This window comes from Hibiscus syriacus, unplaced genomic scaffold, assembly GCF_006381635.1.
Source record: "Hibiscus syriacus cultivar Baekdansim isolate YM2019G1 unplaced genomic scaffold, ASM638163v2 tig00005939_pilon, whole genome shotgun sequence".
NCBI lineage: Eukaryota > Viridiplantae > Streptophyta > Magnoliopsida > Malvales > Malvaceae > Hibiscus > Hibiscus syriacus.
Window position 1 is genome coordinate 799,941 of NW_024062073.1, and position 22,591 is coordinate 822,531.

At 35.7% G+C, this 22,591-nt stretch overlaps 1 pseudogene; it reads right to left on the reverse strand.

The window, feature by feature from the left end:
- Window positions 1-3,390: 3,390 nt before the first annotated feature.
- LOC120200310 overlaps window positions 3,391-22,591 on the reverse strand; it is a 35,156-nt pseudogene continuing 15,955 nt past the window's right edge.

Below are 22,591 nucleotides of genomic sequence, written 5' to 3' on the forward strand. Positions count from 1 at the left end.
TTTGTAACTTTTAATAGTCAAGGGACTCAACAAAGTAACACTCTATATGCAAAGGTTCATTTTGTAATTTTTAATAGTCAAGGGACTTGATAAAGCAATATCTTATAATCGAATACCATTTGTATACTTTACCCTTTTTAAAATATAATTTAATACGTTGAAAATACCTCAAATACAAACTATTTAATTAAAAAAAATTGAAGAATAAAAAGGTAAAGCCAGCTCATAGTAAAAGGACATCCAATGACATTAAACTTTTAGGTCATTGTCACTTAAAATATATTAATTAATATAAGTATCAATTTTCTTTTATTGTTAATTTTTTATTCATAAAAATTTATTGTAGTTTTAAATATTTCAACCGGTCCAATAAATTTGACCAACAAAGTGGTCATCAACAAATATAAATGGATGTCCAAAAACCCACTCCATAACGGAAGAAAACATTTTTAATATGGATTTAAAATTAGGATAAATTATGTTTTTAGTACTTAAATTATCAGATTTGGTTCATTTTAGTACTTAAACTTTCAATTTTTTCAAAATCATACCTAAAGTTTAGTTTGTGTTTCGTTTTAGTACCCATGTTCAAAGTTTAACGTTACTTTTTTTGGGTGGTGGTGGAAATAAAAGTTTAGGTATTAAAATTGATCAAAATTGATATTTTAAGTACTAAGAGTATTAAGTTTTTAACGGTGGGCACTGAGAATATACAAAAACCAAATGATAGGTATAATTTTGAAAAAAAAAATGAAAGTTCAAGTACTAAAACATACCAAAATTGTTAATTTATGTATTGAATGCATACTTTACCCTTAAAACTATTATATTATGGAAGCATAAATTTAAAAACCTTTTATATTGAATAATTTTTTTTAATAGTATGTGACGATTATATTATAAGTGTTTTAAAAAATAGTTATTGACAACGTACATTCTGAAAATCCAATTGTTTAGATGTATGAACCTCTAAAGAAACCAATACTCTCTTTTACCATTAACATCGTTTGATAGCTTTATATAGAATAATTATTAGTTGATTTAGAGAATAATAGTCTTAAATAATAAGTAAAATTAAAATCTAAACATTTTATATAATTGTTGTTTTATTTTATTTATATAATATAGTTATTTATTCATTTGAACTATACAAATTAAATTTAAGTTGGATTTGACATATTAATAATAAATAGGGTGAAGTATACAAATAATCCTCCAACTATAGAGTATTGTTTTATTAAGTCTCTCGGATATTAAAAGTTATAAAATGGTCATCCGATTATAGAGCGTTGTTTTGTTGAGTTCTTCGACTATTAAAAGTTACAAAATGGTTAACTGACCATTTATTATGTTCCAAACTCATATTTTTCTGTTAAAATTTGACGGTATTCTTAGTTGAACATTGACTTGCTAATTGTGATGTGATAAAATTTGATCTCAGAATCTTAAACGACTATCATATCCATCATATCTCAATCATCGTGTTAACGTTTAGCTTGGAAAACTGTTATTTTTTTAGCGGAAATAGACGAGTTTGTAACAAATGAATAGTCGGATGACCAATTTGTAACTTTTAATAGCCGATGGACTTAATAAAGCATTATCATATAGTCAAGAGACCATTTGTATACTTTACCTTAATAAATAATATTAATTTAACAATATATAAAAATTTGTTATTAATAGAATAAATATAATATTATATGTATGATGGAGTTTTTTTATTAAGTTAAAATGATTACAAAATAGTATATGGTTTAAATACTCTCAACCATTTGACAATGAACGCTAAATCACCCTGTTATAGTCGGTACTGGTTGAACCCATATTCTTCAAGAACAACAACAATTCTTTTAACCACCAAAGAAAGTCGGATCATCATATACGAAGAAGTTTTTATTAAACTAAACTATATAATTGAATTCAACGCATCAATAATAAGTAGCATTAATTAATTAATAGAACAAATTACACCATTTGCTATTGAACTTTAGGTAATGTCTCGTTTTGTCCACCGGTTTATAAAAAAGTTTCAATTATAGCATTAAACTTTTTAAATTATTATTTTTTGTTCACTGAAACATTAATTTTTTTAACAGTTTGATGATGTAATATTTTTTAATGATATGAAAATTAAAATAATTTTTTTACTATTTTTTACGTGTTAATTCCCTTCTTCTTCTTCTATTCATCTTATTATATTCTTCATCAAACTTAAGATTTTTCATTCATTTCTACTCGCAATTAAAATCATCGTTCTGCGACATACTTTGTATTTATTTAAGAACGAATATGAACAAGATTTTATGTTCGTTTAATTAAATGAACAAACATGAATGAAGAGCTCGTTTGTTCATTTACGTTCGTGAACGTTCGATAATTCATTTGTTTATGTTCCTTCATTTATGTCGTTTATATTCAATCCAATTTCCATACACATTTAAAATATTAAGACTTAATAAATTTTAACGTCAATCTCATTAATATTTTAAAACTCAATTAATTTTAAACTCAAATAAAAAATACTCAAACCAATTAAAGAAAATATAAATCTTAAAATTATTTGAAAAAGAAAAAAAAAACTCTACTCAAATATGATCCAATTAATTTTATGTTCGTTCGTTTATATTTGTAATATAAATCCTCTTCATCGATTGATACACCAGTGGCGGATGAAAAGTATATCTAGGGTGGCCGCATACTTACCTTGAAATCTAAATTTCTTTATATTAGTTGTTTATTTTACTATATGTCTATCTTAAAATTTTATTTGTGTTCATCCCATACAAAATTTTTTTTAATAATTAATATGTGTTTATGATAAAAAATACTTCTAAATCCACCAGTGTACACAATCTTATCAAAAATATTTCAAGATCCACATGACCACTTTACACAACCCTGCCTAATAAGCAAAACATCATTGAACACTAGATAATCGGATGAGCACATCATTGAACACTATATAATGGGGAAGCTTATGGGCCAATAGAACGATAGCAGTAACAATGAATAATGAATTAAACATTTTTTTTCTACTTAATTTTGAAAAAACTGAAGTTTAAGTACTAAAACTGACTAAAACTGACAGTTTAGGTATTAAACGCATAATTTACTCTAATAATAATAATAATAATAATAATAATAAAGATGCAAGCTTTAAGAAAAACCAAGATTTTCGATTTTAAGCTTGGAAATTCAAGGAATATGAGGCAGAAGAGTAGTCTTAATTCAAATAAATTTTTATTCGGCCAAATACTTGAAATAACAAATAGCAATTTCAATCAAGCTTCTCACCTCATCAAACGATTATGCAGGCCCGGTTGTCCTCGCACCATAATACATGTTGGCTAACCATACAGCAAGTAACCATACATGTTGGCCAAATCCCCTTCGGACTTCCTAGCCATGCAAATTGCAGCGATAACCCAAAAATGGGTAAAGAATCTACAGAGAAAGATGGTTACAACCCTGCGAACGACCAGGATTCATTTAAATTTCATCATTGTCGTCTGACAGCAAAAAGTCTTGTATTTGCTCCCTACAAACAGGAATCCAGAAAAAGAAAGTTATAAAATCTAAATAGGTAATAGGATGCTTATGCAGCATATAGATTATCTGTATATGCACCTAGAACAGAAAAGTCATTAGTTTGAAGTTGATGAATCATAAACTTACATTTTTATGAAATGTCGTGTAAATGAGAATTTAGTTTCACACCTTAGCGAACTGGCGTTCACTCTATCACCATGCTTTGCTCTGGCAATCATTGGCGGAGGTAAGAGGGAAACAAACTGATTTGTTAATGAGGGGTGTCGCGACCGTCTTTCGGTTGGGCCCGAAATTGGGCTTCGACTTGAAAACTGTGGATTGGAGTCGCCACCGATCATTTATTTAAAACAAATAGGTTGATCGGATACCCTATTTCTTACCTGATCTGCATCTTTCCAAAGATGTGTCGGGTTTGGGAGTCGGTTACTGTCAAGGAAGGATTAGCACCCTTGAACCGCCCTTTCGGTACTACGTAATTTCTAGTTGTCTTTGATTAAGAAAATTGCAAGTTAAATTAAAAGGCAAAATTTGATCCGAATTACTTACCCTTAATGAGTTGAAAGCGTACTCTTTAAAAGTCCAATGATGTGTTAGATGGAAAAATGAAAAAGAAAGTAAAAAGGAATAAAATAAAGAAAAATAAACATAAATGCAATAAAGTAGAGAAAATAATACATGCAAAGAAAAATGTAAGCAAGACAAAAAAAACAACTATGAATAAAGATATATATAAATAAAATGCATAACATAAAGGAAATAATAACAATACAAAAGAAAATGGAAGACTTTAAGAAACAATGATAAAATGAAATTTACCAAATAATAAATTTACATAACATGTAATAACAACGATAAAGAAAGAATATAAATAATAATAACAATAATAACGGCAAAAGAATAATAAGAAAATGAAAATAGTATAAAAAAAGAAAAATAGTAGAAAAATATATATGTATATATATATAAATATAGGATATAAAATAGATAATATAAGTATATATATATACAATACTAATTATATAAATCTATATATAGTCAAATTAATAAAACGTGATATACATATATATTTATATAAATAAAATAACATATGTAAATAAATAAATAAATATTAAAAAAAAGAATTAAAATTTAATGACCAAATTGAAGTTCGTTGGGATTAAACTGAAAAGGAAGGAAAATATAGTGGCCAAATTAGAAAGAAAATTCGATGTGAAAATTAAATTCTGGGTCCAAACGAGGTCTTTTGAAATAGAAAGGGACCGAAACGCGATTTACCCTTCTTATAGCGAAAACACGCGGGTCGTATGGCATTGGGTCAGGTCGATGGATCGAATCCGGGCTTACTATATAACTTAAAAAAACAAAAAAAACCTTCATTTGTTTCATTTGGAAAACCAGAGCCATCCCCTTCTCCCATTTTCTCTGTAATGTTCTTGAGTCTCCAAGAACAGGGGTCGTGCGCCACCGCCTGAAAGTGGTGGTCACCGCCTCGCCACCGCTCATCGGCGGTGATCCACCACAAAACCCGCCGTTTTTAAAAATCATTCTCTTTCCACAGTCCAAAAATCCAAGTGGTTTTTCAAAAATCGGCTTAAAAACGCAGATCTAGGAAATAAGCTTCGAAAAATAAAGGCCTCACTCTGTTCATCGGCCAAAAAAATGTTTTTTGGGGTCGTTTCCAAGCCAAATCTCCTGCAATATTCAACATGCAAAAGTGAAAGAATAAAAAAAACGAAGGTAAAAGGATGCTACCTTTTTATTTCTCCTCAAACTCGTTACAAATGCTTCGAGATTACAATCCATTTGCTCGTATTACGTATGGTAATTTTGTGTCAACCCTCTCTGGTATTTCTCTGTGTCCCCTGTTGTGTGGGGATTACATTAATTTATAGGACACAAAATACCCTATTTTTAGGAGTCCTAGTTGTGTTGAAATTGCTCTCTAGTTCCGGTTTTATTGAGAGTCTCATGTGATTGACTCGTTTTTGGTTATTTGCATGAAACAACAATGCCGAGAAAACCGGCCAGTCAGCTACATATTTGGTGGAGGCTACTGCGGGGAGAGAGCATGTTGTGCGAGGACTCGTGAGGAACGACGCTTGGGGCGTGTTACGGCGCTGTTTGGAACGCTAGGGTTCTGAAAACCCTAGCTGGCTGATCTGATCCACGCATGGGCTACACACGTGGGCTGGTATTGTTTGTGATGGGCCTGTATACAAACATAAAAAAATACATAAGTGTGTATATTATATAATATAGTTAGTAAATATCATATAATATAACGACATCATTTAAAACAGATGAAATTTAGTGTCTTCAGCTGCACCTCTTTGCTCATTATCGTGTAACGACAATAGAGTAAAGATTAAAAGACGTAAATTTTGGCCATATCGAATATCCTCTACGGTTGAGATCCGATGTTGAAATTGGTTTGTCAATATGAATCACGAAATGACTCCCTCGTCGTGAGGTTGAGTTCAAACTGAGCACGAAATCCTTCATTGTAAAGTTGAAATTGGACTCTGAGCTTTTGGCAAGTGGCCTCTGAATCATCTTCTGATTCAAGGTACTTCGTCGTGAAGGTGACCCTTGACCTGAAGACTGTGGTGTTATGGTGTTACAGATGACTCCTGTTGAAACATTTTAATATTTCGATATAACAAATTAAGTTAAATGGATTTTAAGATTTTCCAAATGATTTCCTAAGTATATTCGATATAACTATTCGAATATCAAAACATTACTCCAAATATTTCAAAAATCATTTTTGATCCTTACTTAAGTGTAAAATTAAGTTTTAATCATAAAACAATTTCAAAATAATTTTACAAAGTATTTCGAACCAATTCAAAGCCAAAAATTCCAGAATACTCAGAGGGAACCGATTCCCCCCATAGGAGGAACCGATTCCCCCCTGAATGGTTTGGCTCCGAGATTTCCAGAATGCTCGGAGGGAACCGATTCCCCCCCCAGGGGTACCGATTCCCCCATGTTCAACGGTCGAAATATTTGAATTTTACACTTAGGGAACCGATTCCCTATGAGAGGGAACCGATTCCCCCCACGCTCCAAGCTGTTTTATTAAATGTTTTCACACTAAAACGGCTATAATATCTTCTCTAATTATCCCCAACGTTCAGAAGTGATCCAAGGTGTATTTAAGCAAGCTTAGAAGCCATTGATCAGTAACAAAGAAACATCAAGCAACTAGAATCAAGAGAGAATCAAAGAGAAAGCATCAAACCTCAAGTTTGAGCATTTCAAGCCCATTTTCATTCAATATTCATTTTGCTTTCAAGAACACTTTTTGTGCTCAGTTGTATTCATCTTTGAGTGTTCTTTTCTTTGTTCTAGAATTGTGCAAACATTTTACCTTGTGAGGTTTTCTTGTAAGTTTGCAAATTTGTAATCTTCTCTTTGAGAAAAGAGTGTTCTCAAGAGTTGGGGTATACTCTTGAGGGAATTGTAAGGTTATCTCTTTGGCCTCAAAAGAAAGAACAAATTAGTGAATTTGTTGGAAAATCCTTAGTGTGGATAGCTAAGGTAGTGGACGTAGACTTTGTTTGAGAAAGTCGAACCACTGTAAATCGCTGTGCAATTACTTTCAATTTTCTGCAAAAGCTTCCACAAAATTTTTATTGCCAATTCACCCCCCTCTTGGCCAATTTCGTCATTCGATTAACTCAACAATTGGCATCAGAGCCTAACTCATTTGAAGGTTTAATCGCCTCTTGAGTCGATCCGGGAAGAGTTACATCGATTACAAAGTCATCAATGGCCTCCACTTCAAACTTCGACTCCGGTCTTGATTCGATGCCCGTCAACAAGCCTCCTTTCTTCAATGGAGCTAACTATGCCTATTGGAAGAATAGAATGATGTACTTCATTCAAGCAAGTGACATGGGAGCATGGAATGCTGTAGAAGAAGGATACATCAAACCTCTCACTCATCCAAGGTTGTGGAGTGAAGGAGAGACAAGAATGTTCCAGCTCAACTCCAAAGCCATCCATATTATTTTTTGTGCTCTTGGACCAGATGAATACGGAAGAGTTTCATCGTGTACAACCGCCAAAGAAATATGGGACAAACTTCAAGTCACACATGAAGGTACAGATGAGGTAAAGAAATCAAAAATTAGTATTCTAACGCATAGCTATGAAAATTTCAGGATGAAACCAAATGAAGACATCAAAGCTATGACGGATAGATTTTCAACGATTGTCAATGGTCTCAAATCATATGGAGAGATCATCTCAAATGAAAAGCTTGTGAGGAAGTTAGTCTACTCCCTCCCAAAATCATGGCAATCAAAGAAGACGGCAATCATCGAGTCTAAGGACCTATCGTCCTTAACTCTTGAAGAACTTATCGGTTCACTCCTCACTCATGAGATGATGCTTGAAGATGAGGTGGACCTTGATAAAGTTGAAGAGACACCAAAGGAGAAGGAGAAGAAGAAAAACATTGGAGTTGCTCTCAAATCCACAAAAGATGAGAGTGATTCTAATGATGATGATGACGAGGAAATGGCATTGTTTGCCAAACGGTTCAGAAAAATGATGAGACCTTACCAAGGAAGAAAATTCAAACGAAACGAAGGCCTCAAAAATGAACCAAAAGAGAAGGACCCAATCATTTGCTATGAATGCAAAAAGCCGGGGCATGTCAAATATGATTGCCCACAATTGAAGAAAAAGGGTCAATCAAAGAATAAGCACAAGGCTCATGTGGCTACATGGAGCGATGAAGAAGGTTCCGATGAAGAGGAACAAGAAGTAGCAAACTTGTGCTTGATGGCATTCGGGGAAGATTCTAAGGTAACCTCTAACTCATCTGATTTTGATGATTTATCTTATGATGAGCTATTAGAGGAATATAATGGGTTGGCTTCGGATTATGAGAAATTATTTTTAAAATATAAAAATGATGTTTCAAAATTGAAAAATGAAAATAAACTCATATCCAAAACCAACAATGATCTTGAAAGTAAAATTAAAGATTTGCAAATCAAACTAGAAGAGTTTGAAAAGAAAAATTTAGATTTGCAAAATTTACTTTCAAAGGTCAATGATGATCATCAAAAGAAAATTGATGATCTTAAAATCTCTTTTGAAAAAGTTGGAACAAAACGTTTTGAAAAAGGAGAAAATTCAAAATCCAACTTTGTTAGAAAAGATTTTAGAAACTACAATCATAGAAATCCTCAACGAACCTTAAATGGTAAAATATTTAGAAGTATATGGGTTCCTAAAGGACTCATTACTACTAAAGATAAAGATGTCCTACAAAAATGGATACCTAAGGGAACTAGGATTTTGGAAACTAATGAATATGGACCCAAAAGAATTTGGGTACCAAAAATCAAAAATTAATCTATGTTTGTAGGGAAAGGAGCATTGCTACAAGGCACGGGAAACAAATTCAAACTCATGGTACCTTGATAGTGGATGCTCAAGACATATGACCGGAGACAAAAGCCGGTTCATTGAGCTTAACGCCAAAAATGGAGGAGAAGTGACTTTTGGAGACAATTCAAAAGGTCACATTGAAGGTATTGGTACAATAGGTAATACCTCTTCCATACAAATTAAAAATGTTTTATATGTGAATGGATTAAAGCATAATCTATTGAGTATTAGTCAATTATGCGATAAAGGATTCAATGTCTTATTTGAAATTAATGGTTGTAAAGTCATTGACATTGCATCTAATCGGATTATGCTTATTGGTCATAGAATAGGAAACATTTACATGGTGCATTTAGATTCTATTGATATGACTAATTTATGCCTAGTTGCTAAGGATGAGCATGATAGTTGGTTATGGCATAGGAGACTAGGTCATGCTAGTATGAGTGTTCTGCAACGGCTAATTCAAGGTGATTTAGTTCGAGGGTTGCCTAAGCTTAAATTTGATAATGATAAAATCTGTGATGCTTGTGCTAAAGGAAAACAAAAACGAGTTTCTTTTAAATCTATTAATGATGTATCAACTAGTAGAGTATTACAATTGATCCATTTAGATCTTTTTGGGCCAACTAGAACTACTAGCTTGGGAGGAAAACAATATGCATTTGTCTTGGTAGATGACTATTCTAGATACACTTGGGTTCTATTCTTAAGTACTAAAGATGAAGCATTAGAAAATTTCATCACATTTTCAAAAATAATCCAAAATGAAAAAGGATACTCTATCACTAGTGTTAGAAGTGATCATGGAACTGAATTTGAAAATCTTGGATTTATTGAGTTTTGTAATTCTAATGGTATTAGCCACAATTTTTCAGCACCTAGAACCCTCAACAAAATGGAGTTGTTGAGAGGAAAAATCGAACTTTAGAAGAAATGGCTAGAACCATGCTTTGTGAAAATAATTTGCCAAAATATTTTTGGGCGGAAGCCACAAATACCGCTTGTTATGTTATAAATCGAGTAATGATTAGGCCAATTTTAAAGAAAACTCCATATGAAATTCTCAAAAATAAAAAGCCTAACATTAGCTATTTTCATCCTTTTGGATGTAAATGTTTTGTTTTAAACAACGGTAAAGAAAATCTTGGTAAATTTGATGCTAAAAGTGATGAAGGAATTTTTCTGGGTTATTCCTTAAACTCTAAAGCTTATCGTGTATTTAATAAAAGAACTTTAGTTGTAGAAAAGTCTATACATGTTGTTTTCGATGATAATCCCCTTCCGAGGAAGGATTCTTCTGTTAATGATGATGTAGGTATTGTACAAGCAAATGACGTTAGATATGACGTTGGAGAATCATCATCAAAGGAAGAAACAAAAGATGAGGAAACTCATGATCCCTCGAGAATCCAACCATTGAAGAAAGGGAAGTATCTTTTCCAAGAGAGTACAACTATGTCAAAGATGGTGAAATTATAGGTGATCCATCAAAAGGGGTAACTACTCGATCTTCTCTTAGAAATATCTATAATTATGTTGCATTTATTTCATGCATAGAGCCTAAGAACATCAAAGAAGCATTAAAAGATGAACATTGGATTATGGCTATGCAAGAAGAATTAAATCAATTTGAGAGAAGTAAAGTATGGACATTAGTTGAAAGGCCTAGTGATAAATCTACTGTAGGTACTAGATGGGTTTTTAGAAATAAACTTGATGAAAGTGGTAATATAGTGAGGAACAAGGCTAGACTTGTTGCTCAAGGCTATACTCAAGAAGAAGGCATAGACTATGATGAAACATACGCTCCCGTAGCTAGGATGGAAGCAATTAGAATGTTATTAGCATTTGCATGTTTCAATGAATTTAAATTATATCAAATGGATGTTAAAAGTGCATTTTTAAATGGTTTTATAAAAGAAGAAGTGTACGTGGAACAACCTCCAGGTTTTGAAGATTCAAATTTTCCGGATCATGTTTTAAAATTGACAAAAGCTCTTTATGGTTTAAAACAAGCTCCTAGAGCTTGGTATGAAAGATTGTCAAATTTTTTAATTGAAAAAGGTTTTTTAAAAGGAAAGGTTGACACTACATTGTTTTTAAAGAGAAAGGTAAAGATTTATTAGTAGTTCAAATTTATGTTGATGATATAATATTTGGTTCTACTAATGATGTTCTTTGTCAAGAATTTTCTAAGCTAATGCAAAGTGAGTTTGAGATGAGCATGATGGGGGAGCTCTCATTTTTCTTGGGACTCCAAATCAAGCAAAGAAAAGATGGCATCTTCATTAATCAAGCTAAGTACGTCAAAGATATGCTCAAGAAGTTTGGACTGGAAAATGGGAAACCTCATAACACTCCAATGAGCTCTTCAACAAAGCTTGACTTGGATGAAGGAGGTAAATGTGTAGATGTTAAATTATAGGTCAATGATTGGCTCTTTGCTTTATCTAACTGCAAGTAGACCGGACATATGTTTAGTGTTTGTTTAGTGTTTGCTTATGTGCTAGATTTCAATCATGTCCTAAGGAATCACATTTACTAGCTGTTAAGAGAATCTTTAGATACCTTAAGGACACTCCTAGTTTAGGACTTTGGTATCCTAGAGACTCTAGCTTTAGCTTGCATGCTTTTTCTGATGCGGATTATGGAGGATGCAAACTAGATAGGAAAAGCACCTCCGGTACTTGTCAATTCCTTGGAAATATGTTGATTTCTTGGTTTTCAAAGAAACAAAATTGTGTTGCATTATCTACCACTGAAGCAGAATACATTTCAGCCGGTAGTTGCTGTGCACAAGTTTTATGGATGAAACAACAACTTTTTGATTATGGAATTGAAGTAGGTACCATTCCTATCAAGTGTGACAATACTAGTGCTATTTGTCTCACTAAAAATCCCATCCAACACTCTAGAACTAAGCACATTGAAATAAGACATCACTTCATTAGAGACCATGTCACTAAGGAAGATGTAGTTCTAGAATTTGTTGATACTTTGCACCAATTAGCGGATATCTTTACAAAACCCTTAGACAAGGAAAGATTTTGGACACTTAGGAGAGAATTAGGTTTGACCAACCTATCTTCACTTAGTGTTTAAAATAATTGTAGCACTTTTAATAAATCTTGAAAAATGCTTATAATAATAATTTTTGATTGCATTCTTGCTATTAGTTAGGGGGAGTTTGTGATTCTTAATGAAAATTAATTTTATGTTCAAAAACAATTAAAGACTAATTTAATTATTTGAACATAATTAATGTTTGATATATGAGTTGCCAATACCACTAGAAAAGATTAATTTAGCATTTTGTGCTTAAAAAATCGGATTTTAGCATTTTGGTGCAGAGGGAATCGATCCCCCCATGAGGGAACCGATTCCCCCTTTGAAGGGGAACCGATTCCCCCCACAGGGGAATCGATACCCCCCTGGGGTTCTGCTAAAATCGGGCAGAATCACCCCAAACTCTCAAAAACCCTCTTCCTCTCTCTCTCCGCCGTTCTCACCCTCTAAACCCCTCAAATCTCCATTTTTGCTTCAAATCAACGATATTAATCGGAATTTGCTTCATAAATCATCTTCCAAACCTGTTGGAATCATTAAAATCGTGCAAACAACATCTAAATCCCCTCAATCTTCATATTTCAAGGTAAATTTTTCTAAACTCTTTATTTCATTATTTTTGAACATAGGATTAGTTTCAATTAGTTCTAGGTTGAAATAGTGATCGGGCATTGATTATTTAGTGATTAGAAACTAGATGTTACAACTAATTTCATCAAAAACACAAGAATTTTTCAAATTTTTAAAATTTTCGAAATAAAAAAAAATTGTTATTATTGTGTTTTGATCAAATTATATTGTTGTTATGAAAAACTATACATATATTGTTTCTCAAAACCATATTTTTCAAAAGCTTTTCAAAAACTTTGCCCATTAGGATTGATTTAGAGAATCTTGAAATATTGAGGACTCATTTGAGTTTTGGGATTAATTGAATTGCATACACTTGTTTTAAAATTGCAGGTTATTATATCTATTCCGATTTCCTTCACCATGTCAAATCCTAAACGTCCTAGGTCTTCATCTAGTCGTTCCAGTCGTCAACCAAATCCACCTCCAAATCCTCATTCTATTCCAATTTCTAATCCCAATCCCACTGATCCTAACTTGACTATCCAAAATTCGTGTTTCAATCATCCTGGGTCTAGAAATCACCGATATTGGTATTATCAGTATTTCGATTCTTACAAAATCCGGGAAGAACGTATTCCTTCTCTTCAAGCTATGTTAGCTATCAATTTTAAATATCTTCCCATTTTACAAGAATGGAAATTTGATAAACTATTTGATCTTGAACCCATCGTTTACCATCAACTTGTTCGTATATTCTACTCTAATGCCGTATGCGTTAAAAACCAAGCTGAAACCGAAACCATAGGAATTCGTTCCTACCTTCTAGGACAATTCTTATATTGACCCGGCATATATAGCCAATACTTTTGGATTAGATAATGATGGTATTTCGAATGAAAAACAAATCTTAGGTTCTCGTTATAAAAGAAGAGATAGTGCGAGTGTCTTAGACCTACATGAGCGTTTTCTTCATCTAATGATTTCTTGGTGGTTTCGACCATCCGGAGGTCGTTATTCTACTCTTAGAGCTTTGGATCTTTGGTGGTTACATTGTTTCGAAAACCGTATTAAAATTAACCTACCTCAGATTATTTTTGCTGAAATTGTTGAAACCGTAAATCTTGTTCCTAACAAGAAACACTGCTCATCTCTAGTTTACGGTTGCTTTTTGAGTAATCTGTTTTCCAAAGCTGGGCTTAGAGTCGGTCTAGATGCCGTTTTTCCTCTTAAGAAACAAATAAATCTTCTTTCCTTAACGAGAGCGGGATGGGTAAAGGACAAAGAAACCGTGAATGGGTTCGTTCTTCTACTCCGGGAGCTAGTTCTTCACAAGCTCCACCCGAGGCTGACGAAGATCCCGAGTTTGAACAATTAATGAGGGATATTGATGAAGCTGAAGAAGAACCTGAACAGCCCGAAGAGCAGCCCGAGGAGCAAGCACAACAAACGCATCAAATGCCTCCATATTTTCAATCCTTTATGGAGACATTCGATTTCCGATACGCTACCATGGACTCGCGCTTTTCCTCTATAGAGTCCCATTTATCCACAATGGGAGCTCAACAATTAGAGATTCTTCGGGAGATGCGTGCAAACAATGAATCAACCAACGCTCGTATCAATGAACTCACACACGAGATGGCCGCTATGCGAGCCCGTTTTCCTCCTACCGATCCGGATGCTTGATTTTATGTTTAGCGTTAAGACTTTGAACAAAATGAATATTGCTTCAACATTTTTGATTTGTTTGATTTTGTGGATTGTTGGATTTTGGATATATGAATGGTGTGAACTTATATGTTTGGTGTGTTTTATTCATTTTTGCATCATTTACATTATCATTAGCAATATGACCAATTTTGCCATATCACATTATTTATGAATATTGATTTATGAAACTAATGGCTAACCTCTCTTTTGATTGTGATCTTAGCAGCTTAAGCTTATAATTAATAAATCAATTGGCTAAATGATTTTCAAAACCTTGTTTTACAATGTCTTTTTGATTTAACAAAAAGGGGGAGAAGAATAAGTGTTAAATGTTTTACATGATAAATTGAAGAAATGTTAAAGTAAGGGGGAGTAATTTCAAAACTTGATTTCAAAAATCTTAAAATTACTAAAATGTTTTGTTATATCAAAAAGGGGGAGATTGTTGAAACATTTTAATATTTCGATATAACAAATTAAGTTAAATGGATTTTAAGATTTTCCAAATGATTTCCTAAGTATATTCGATATAACTATTCGAATATCAAAACATTACTCCAAATATTTCAAAAATCATTTTTGATCCTTACTTAAGTGTAAAATTAAGTTTTAATCATAAAACAATTTCAAAATAATTTTACAAAGTATTTCGAACCAATTCAAAGCCAAAAATTCCAGAATACTCAGAGGGAACCGATTCCCCCCATAGGAGGAACCGATTCCCCCCTGAATGGTTTGGCTCCGAGATTTCCAGAATGCTCGGAGGGAACCGATTCCCCCCCCAGGGGTACCGATTCCCCCATGTTCAACGGTCGAAATATTTGAATTTTACACTTAGGGAACCGATTCCCTATGAGAGGGAACCGATTCCCCCCACGCTCCAAGCTGTTTTATTAAATGTTTTCACACTAAAACGGCTATAATATCTTCTCTAATTATCCCCAACGTTCAGAAGTGATCCAAGGTGTATTTAAGCAAGCTTAGAAGCCATTGATCAGTAACAAAGAAACATCAAGCAACTAGAATCAAGAGAGAATCAAAGAGAAAGCATCAAACCTCAAGTTTGAGCATTTCAAGCCCATTTTCATTCAATATTCATTTTGCTTTCAAGAACACTTTTTGTGCTCAGTTGTATTCATCTTTGAGTGTTCTTTTCTTTGTTCTAGAATTGTGCAAACATTTTACCTTGTGAGGTTTTCTTGTAAGTTTGCAAATTTGTAATCTTCTCTTTGAGAAAAGAGTGTTCTCAAGAGTTGGGGTATACTCTTGAGGGAATTGTAAGGTTATCTCTTTGGCCTCAAAAGAAAGAACAAATTAGTGAATTTGTTGGAAAATCCTTAGTGTGGATAGCTAAGGTAGTGGACGTAGACTTTGTTTGAGAAAGTCGAACCACTGTAAATCGCTGTGCAATTACTTTCAATTTTCTGCAAAAGCTTCCACAAAATTTTTATTGCCAATTCACCCCCCTCTTGGCCAATTTCGTCATTCGATTAACTCAACAACTCCTTCGTCGTGAAGTTGGGTTCAATGTAAGTTGCGTTGTTCCGGGGCCAAAATCTTTCGCCGTGAAGTTAAAATTGACTCTGAAACCGGAAAGTTTATTGACAGTCAGCCGTCCCTTCGTTGTGAAGTTGAAATTGTGCTATCTTAAGTCTAATATCCTTCGCTGTGAAGTTGAAATTGGCTCTGAAATTGGGAAATTGTTTGTTGACAACCAGTCGTCCCTTCGTTGTGAAGTTGAACTTGTGTTGTCTCGAGTGGCACGATATCCTCCGTTGTGGAGTTGAAATCGCGGGAGAAACTAAAAAGTTGTTTATTGACAACCAGTCGTCCCTTCATTGTGAAGTTGAACTTGTGTTGTCTCGAGTCCAATATCCTTCGTTGTGAAGTTGAAATTGGGAAATTGTTTGTTGACAACCAGCGGTCCCTTCGTCGAGAAGTTGAACTTGCGTTGTCTGGAGTCCAATATCCTTCGCTGAGAAGTTGAAATTGGCTCTGAAATTGGGAAATTGTTTGTTGACAACCAGCGGTCCCTTCATCGTGAAGTTGAACTTGCGTTGTCTAGAGTCCAATATCCTTCGCTGTGAAGTTGAAATTGGCTCTGAAATTGGGAAGTTATTGTTAACAACCAGCGGTCCCTTCGTCGTGAAGTTGAACTTGCGTTGTCTGGAGTCCAATATCCTTCGCTGTGAAGTTGAAATTGGCTCTGAAATTGGGAAGTTGTTGTTGTCAACCAGCGGTCCCTTCGTCGTGAAGTTGAACTAGCGTTATCTGGAGTCCAATATCCTCCACTGTGAAGTTGAAATTTTGGACGTTTGGCTTCGAGCTAGATATCCTTCGTCGTGAAGTTGAAATCTACTCTCGGGAAAATTGTGAGTTCAATATCCTTCGTCGCGAAGTTGAAATTGACTCTGGCTAAAACTTGAAAAAGTTTTGGGGATCTGGAGAGAAATCTCGATCTTTGGATGCCTGTATGGAATTTTGAAGATTTCGACCCCTGGTCTTGAATTCTTCAAATGTTCAAATCTGATGTTTGTTTTTTATCCTTGATCCGAGAACTGCCTCTCGACCATCTCAAGTATATGCATAACCCTTGATCAGCTTCCAAGTACCTATATTTTTCAATGAATCTTTGTGCAGTAATATACGAATATCTTTTGCATGAGTGAATAAATCATTAAGTTTAAGCTCAATCCAAGATGCTCAAAAGGAATTGTTGTAGAGAAAAGGATTGTCTTTTATTCCTGAGGGAAAAAGAACAAATAATACATGACAAATATTTTGGAAGATGAAGACATGATGAAGTATAAATGAATATCTTAGATTTCAATAATGTGGGCACTTCTGAGCTGAAAAGCCGTTAGGTGACCTTGAATACAACCTTTGCCAAAGGATCTTTGAAAATGCGACAACATTCAGGAAAACGCAGTATTTCACCGATTTGTTGAGTTTGTACCGGGATGTTTCCACTGTTAGTATCCAAATCGCCCTTTCCGGGTTTTCAACTTGGACCCATATTTGGTTGCAAGATGCCCTTTGCGGGTTTTCATCTTGAACCCACCTTGTTTTCTTTCTTTTTCTTTCGTTCTTTTTTCTCTTTTTCTTTTTCTTTTTTCAATTTAGGGCGCCCTTTCGGGTTTTCACCCTAAACGTTTTTCTCTTTTTTCTTTTTTTTTCAACTTAGGATGTCTTCTCGGGTTTTCATCCTAAGCGAAGTATTTCTTGACTGCATCCGAGTTGATGGGATGTGGCAGTTCAGGTCCGTCCATTTCAGCCAAGACAAGGGCTCCCCCGGAGAAGGCCTTTTTCACAACATAAGGTCCTTCCCAATTTGGCGCCCATTTTCCTCGGAAATCTTTCTGGACTGGCCAAATTCTTTTTAGCACCAGATCTCCTTCGCGGAATATTCTTGGGTGCACCTTTTTATCATGTGCTCGGATCATTCGTTTCTGATAGATTTGACCCTGATGAATGGCTTTCAGTCTCTTTTCATCTATCAGATTAAGTTGATCATATCTGGATTGTACCCATTCTGCATCATCCAGTTTGACTTCTGTCAAGACCCGAAGTGAAGGAATCTCTACTTCAATGGGTAGTACTGCTTCCATTCCATAAGCTAGTGAAAATGGAGTTGCCCCAGTCGAGGTTCGTACCGAGGTTCGATAGGCGAACAAAGCGAAAAGCAACTTTTCATGCCAGTCTTTATAAGTTTCAGTTGTTTTTTCCACTATCTTCTTAATGTTTTTGTTTGCTGCTTCTACTGCTCCGTTCATCTTTGGTCTGTACGCAGTAGAATTGTGATGCTTTATGTTGAACTGTTCACAAGCAACATTCATCATCTTGTTGTTTAAGTTTGTAGCATTATCAGTGATGATCCTTTCAGGTAGACCATACCGACATATGATCTCTTTCTTCAAAAACTTGCAAATAGTGGACTGAGTGACACTGGCATATGATGCAGCTTCTACCCATTTTGTGAAGTAATCGATGGCTACAAGGATGAAACGGTGACCATTTAAAGCCTTCGAATGGATTTGCCCGATAACGTCCATGCCCCACACAGAGAAAGGCCATGGTAACGTCATTACATGAAGTAGATGAGGTGAAACATTGATTTTATCTCCGTAAATCTGACATTTATGACATCTTCTAGCATAGTTGATGCAGTCACTTTCCAGTGTGGACCAAAAATATCTGCATCTCAATATTTGTCTTGACATCATATGTCCATTTGTATGTGCTCCACAAACCCCATCATGTACTTCTTCCACTATCATTTTTGCCTCTTCAGCATCGACGCACCTTAACAAGATTTGATTATGGCTCTTCTTGTATAAGACTTATCCGTCAAGGATGTATCCAGCTGCCAACCTTCTAAGGGTTCTCTTCTAAGTTTCGGTGGTTTTTTCTGGATAACTCTGATGCTTGATATACTGCAGAATATCGTAGTACCAAGGCTTAGTGTCTTTCACTTCTTCAATTTGGTAACAATGAGCTGGGTGCTCATACGACTGCATGTTAATTGGCATCATTTCAGACTCCCCACCAGCCTTAAATGCGGCTGCCAAGGTAGCTAAAGCGTCAGCCATTTGATTTTCTTCTCTAGGCACGTAGTGGAAGGTGACTTTGCCGAATTCTTCGAGCAGATCCATCACTAGTTTCCGGTACTCTAACAGCTTTATATATCCTTGGTTTCCCATTCTCCTCGGAGCTGATAAATTACCAAGGCTGAGTCTCCATACACCCTCAAAGTCTTTATATTTTGCCCCAGTGCAGCTCAAATTCCCAAGACACATGCTTCATATTCTGCCATGTTATTGGTGCAATCGAAGTTTAGTCTGCTGGTAAATGGGTAGTGACTCCCTTCTGGGGAGATCAGGATTGCCCCGATGCCATGTCCTAATGCATTTGATGCACCATCGAAGTGCATTCTCCAGGAACTGTCCGCTGAAATGCTTGCTTCTTCTAGAGATATGGCCATTAAGTCCTCGTCTGGGAAATCAAAGTCCAGCGGCTTATAGCTCTCATCGGTTCTGCTTGCTAAAAAATTAGATATGACACTGCCTTTTACCGCCTTTTGGCTCACATATTTGATGTCGAGTTCTGATAAAAGCATCTGCCATCGGGCTAACCTTCCGGATAGAGCAGGTACACCCATCATGTATTTTAATGGAACTAACTTGGAAATCAGCCAAGTAGTGTGATACAGCATGTATTGCCGGAGTCTCTTTGTAGCCCAGACCAGAGCACAACAAACCTTCTCAATAGGAGGATACCGAACCTCGCAATCGGTGAACTTTTTGCTTAAATAGTAGATGACTCTTTCCTTTTTTCCAGACTCGTCATGTTGGCCCCAGGACACACCCCATGGAGTTCTCGAATATAGAGAGATACAGGAACAGAGGTTTGCCTAGGATAGGGGACATCAGGATAGGCGTGTGAGACAAGTATTCTTTCACCTTCTCGAATGCAATCTGACAGTTTTCATCCCATGGTCTGTTTTTTCGGAGAAAGCGAAAGATTGGATCACACTTGTCGGTTAACTGAGATATGAACCGAGCTATGTAATTCAATCTTCCTAAAAAACCTCAGACCTCCTTTTGTGTTCGTGGTAGAGATAGATTCTAGATAACCTTAACCTTATCAAGATTAACCTCGATGCCTTTTCTGCTGACTACAAAGCCTAAAAGCTTCCCGGATGTCACCCCGAAGGTACACTTGCTAGGGTTCAGTCGTAACTGGAATTTCCTCAATCTCTGGAAGAGCTTTATCAAATTCTTGACATGTTCATTCTCGGTCTGTGCCTTGATAATCATGTCGTCGACATAAACCTCGATCTATTTGTGCATCATATCATAGAACAGGGTCACCATAGCTCTCTGATATGTTGCCCCAGCATTCTTTAATCCGAAAGGTATCACGTTGTAACAGAAAGTTCCCCACATTATGACGAAAATGGTCTTCTCCATGTCTTCAGGATGCATCTTAATCTGATTGTACCCCAAAAATCCATCCATGAATGAAAAGTAGGTGTTCCCGGCTGTATTGTCCACCAGAGTGCCTCTGTGTGGCAGAGGAAAGTTGTCTTTGGGACTTGCCTTGTTAAGGTCCCGGTAATCAACACACATGTGTACTTTCCCGTCCTTCTTCGGCACAGGAACTATGTTGGCCATCCACTCCAGGTATTTGGCCACTTGAAGAAAATCGGAATCAAATTGCTTTTTGACTTCTTCCATGATCTTAAGGAGCATTTCTGGTCGCATTCTTCTCAGTTTTTGCTGCACAGGTTTGAATTCTGGTTTGATTGGTAGTTTGTGAACTACCATATCTGTGTCTAGCCCCGGTATGTCCTGATACGACCAAGCGAATACATCTCTGTACTCCTGAAGTAAGACTATCAGGTTTTATCTTGCTTCAGTCGAAAGAGTTGTGCCGATTTTAACCTCCTTTCAATCTTCCTTAGTGCCCAAATTTAAGATTTCGACCACCTCCTCATGTGGCAGTATTTGCTTTTCTTCTCTTTCTATCATTCTCAACAATTCGCTAGGCAAGTTGCACTCCTCTTCATTATCGCATTCATCAAATTCCCCAAGGCAAATGGTTGATTCAAAATCCTCCTTCGGATCAGGATCATCAGTGCTTACACTATCGTTATCTGGGAACCTGAAAGGAAACAAATGTGTATGCGTGAGAGGATAATATCCCACACAGAACAGTCAAGAATTAACTTCGAGAGTAACTGGAAATGAAGTACTGGAATGAAGGAGATAGACAATGAATTCAAAAATAAAAGAAAATTTTGTTTGCCATCGAAACAAGAAGAATGCATCTTTTATTAAACTTAAACAAAATGTTTATTTACCCTTACAAAAGATCACCTATTGCCCCGGGTATAGGAAAATAGGGATAGTTCGAATATTACTCTGAAAGATTCTTGTAAACCACAGGTAGTTCTTTAACCGACCAACTGCTAGGCATGAACCCAAGTGGCAGAGGGCATATCCCGGATCTATCTCCATTGTCAACATCTTCTGTGGTCACGGCATTGATGTTCAGATCTCCCAGAGCTGCTTCTAACTCGGATAGGGTGGTTTCAAACACATAATCACCTGACTTGAATGTTCTGAAAAGAGGCGGGAATGTTATAGGCTTCCATTGGAGTTCGTTTCGAGTCAACTTGGCTAATCTTCTCTCCCGATTCTTTTGGACCTCCTTTCTCTTTTCATGATAACTGGATTGAAAACCGAGCCCAAATTGGTCTAATTTTGAAACAGGAAGGACAAGTTTAATCTTTCCTTGCAAATATTTCCCGAAACCTCTCCCGGTCCTGGCGTCTCAGCCCAGGGTTTGCTTGATCTCTATCTTTGTACATTTGGAGAGTCGGGGTCTTGGAATCTTCTTTCCTTCCGCCATGAATGTGGTATTCACAAATTCTAAGAAGCAGAAAGAACATTCTACCGCTTCCTCGTCTACTTCGATGTATGGGGCCTCCGTGGTCACGCTTGCCATGATATCTTCCTCAGTATTGATAATTACTAAGGCCCCGTTAATAACAAATTTAACTTTTTGGTGCAACGTGAAGGGTACTGCACCTGCTTGATGAATCCATGGCCTTCCCAAAAGATAGCTATAGGACGGCATGATATCCATCACAAGGAACTCAACATCATAGGTGGCTGGTCCGATGGTCAACGGTACCTCGATCTTTCCGATTACCTCTCTTTTAGTCCCGTCAAATGCTCGGACCACATTATGACAAGCTCTCATATGAGATGTATCTATTGGTAGCCTCTTCAATGTAACAAAGGGCATCACATTCAGGGCTGAGCCGTTATCGATTAAGACGCTTAGTAAAGCGTGCCCCTTACAGTAGGTAGTAATGTGTAACGCCTTTGTTTGGCCTCTTCCTCCAGATGGAATCTCATCATCTGAAAACGAGATGAGATTATCAGCTTGAATATTGTTCACCAGTCGATCCATCTTGCTGACTGGTATGTCTTGTGGCACGAACGTTTAATTAAGGACATTCAACAGTGCTTCTCGGTGCGCCTTCGAATTTATAAATAGTGCTAGCATTGAAGTACGCGTAGGTAAGTTGTGGAACTGTTCTACAATGTTGTACTCATTGTTCTTCAAAATCTTGAGGAACTCTCTAGCTTCTTCCTCCTTTATAGGTTCATTGACCACTAGCACATCTTCTTTGAATGGCTAAAGTGATCTTTGCCCCACTTTGCTATCGCATCCTTTGGAAGTACTCACCTGGCATTCATATTTCCAT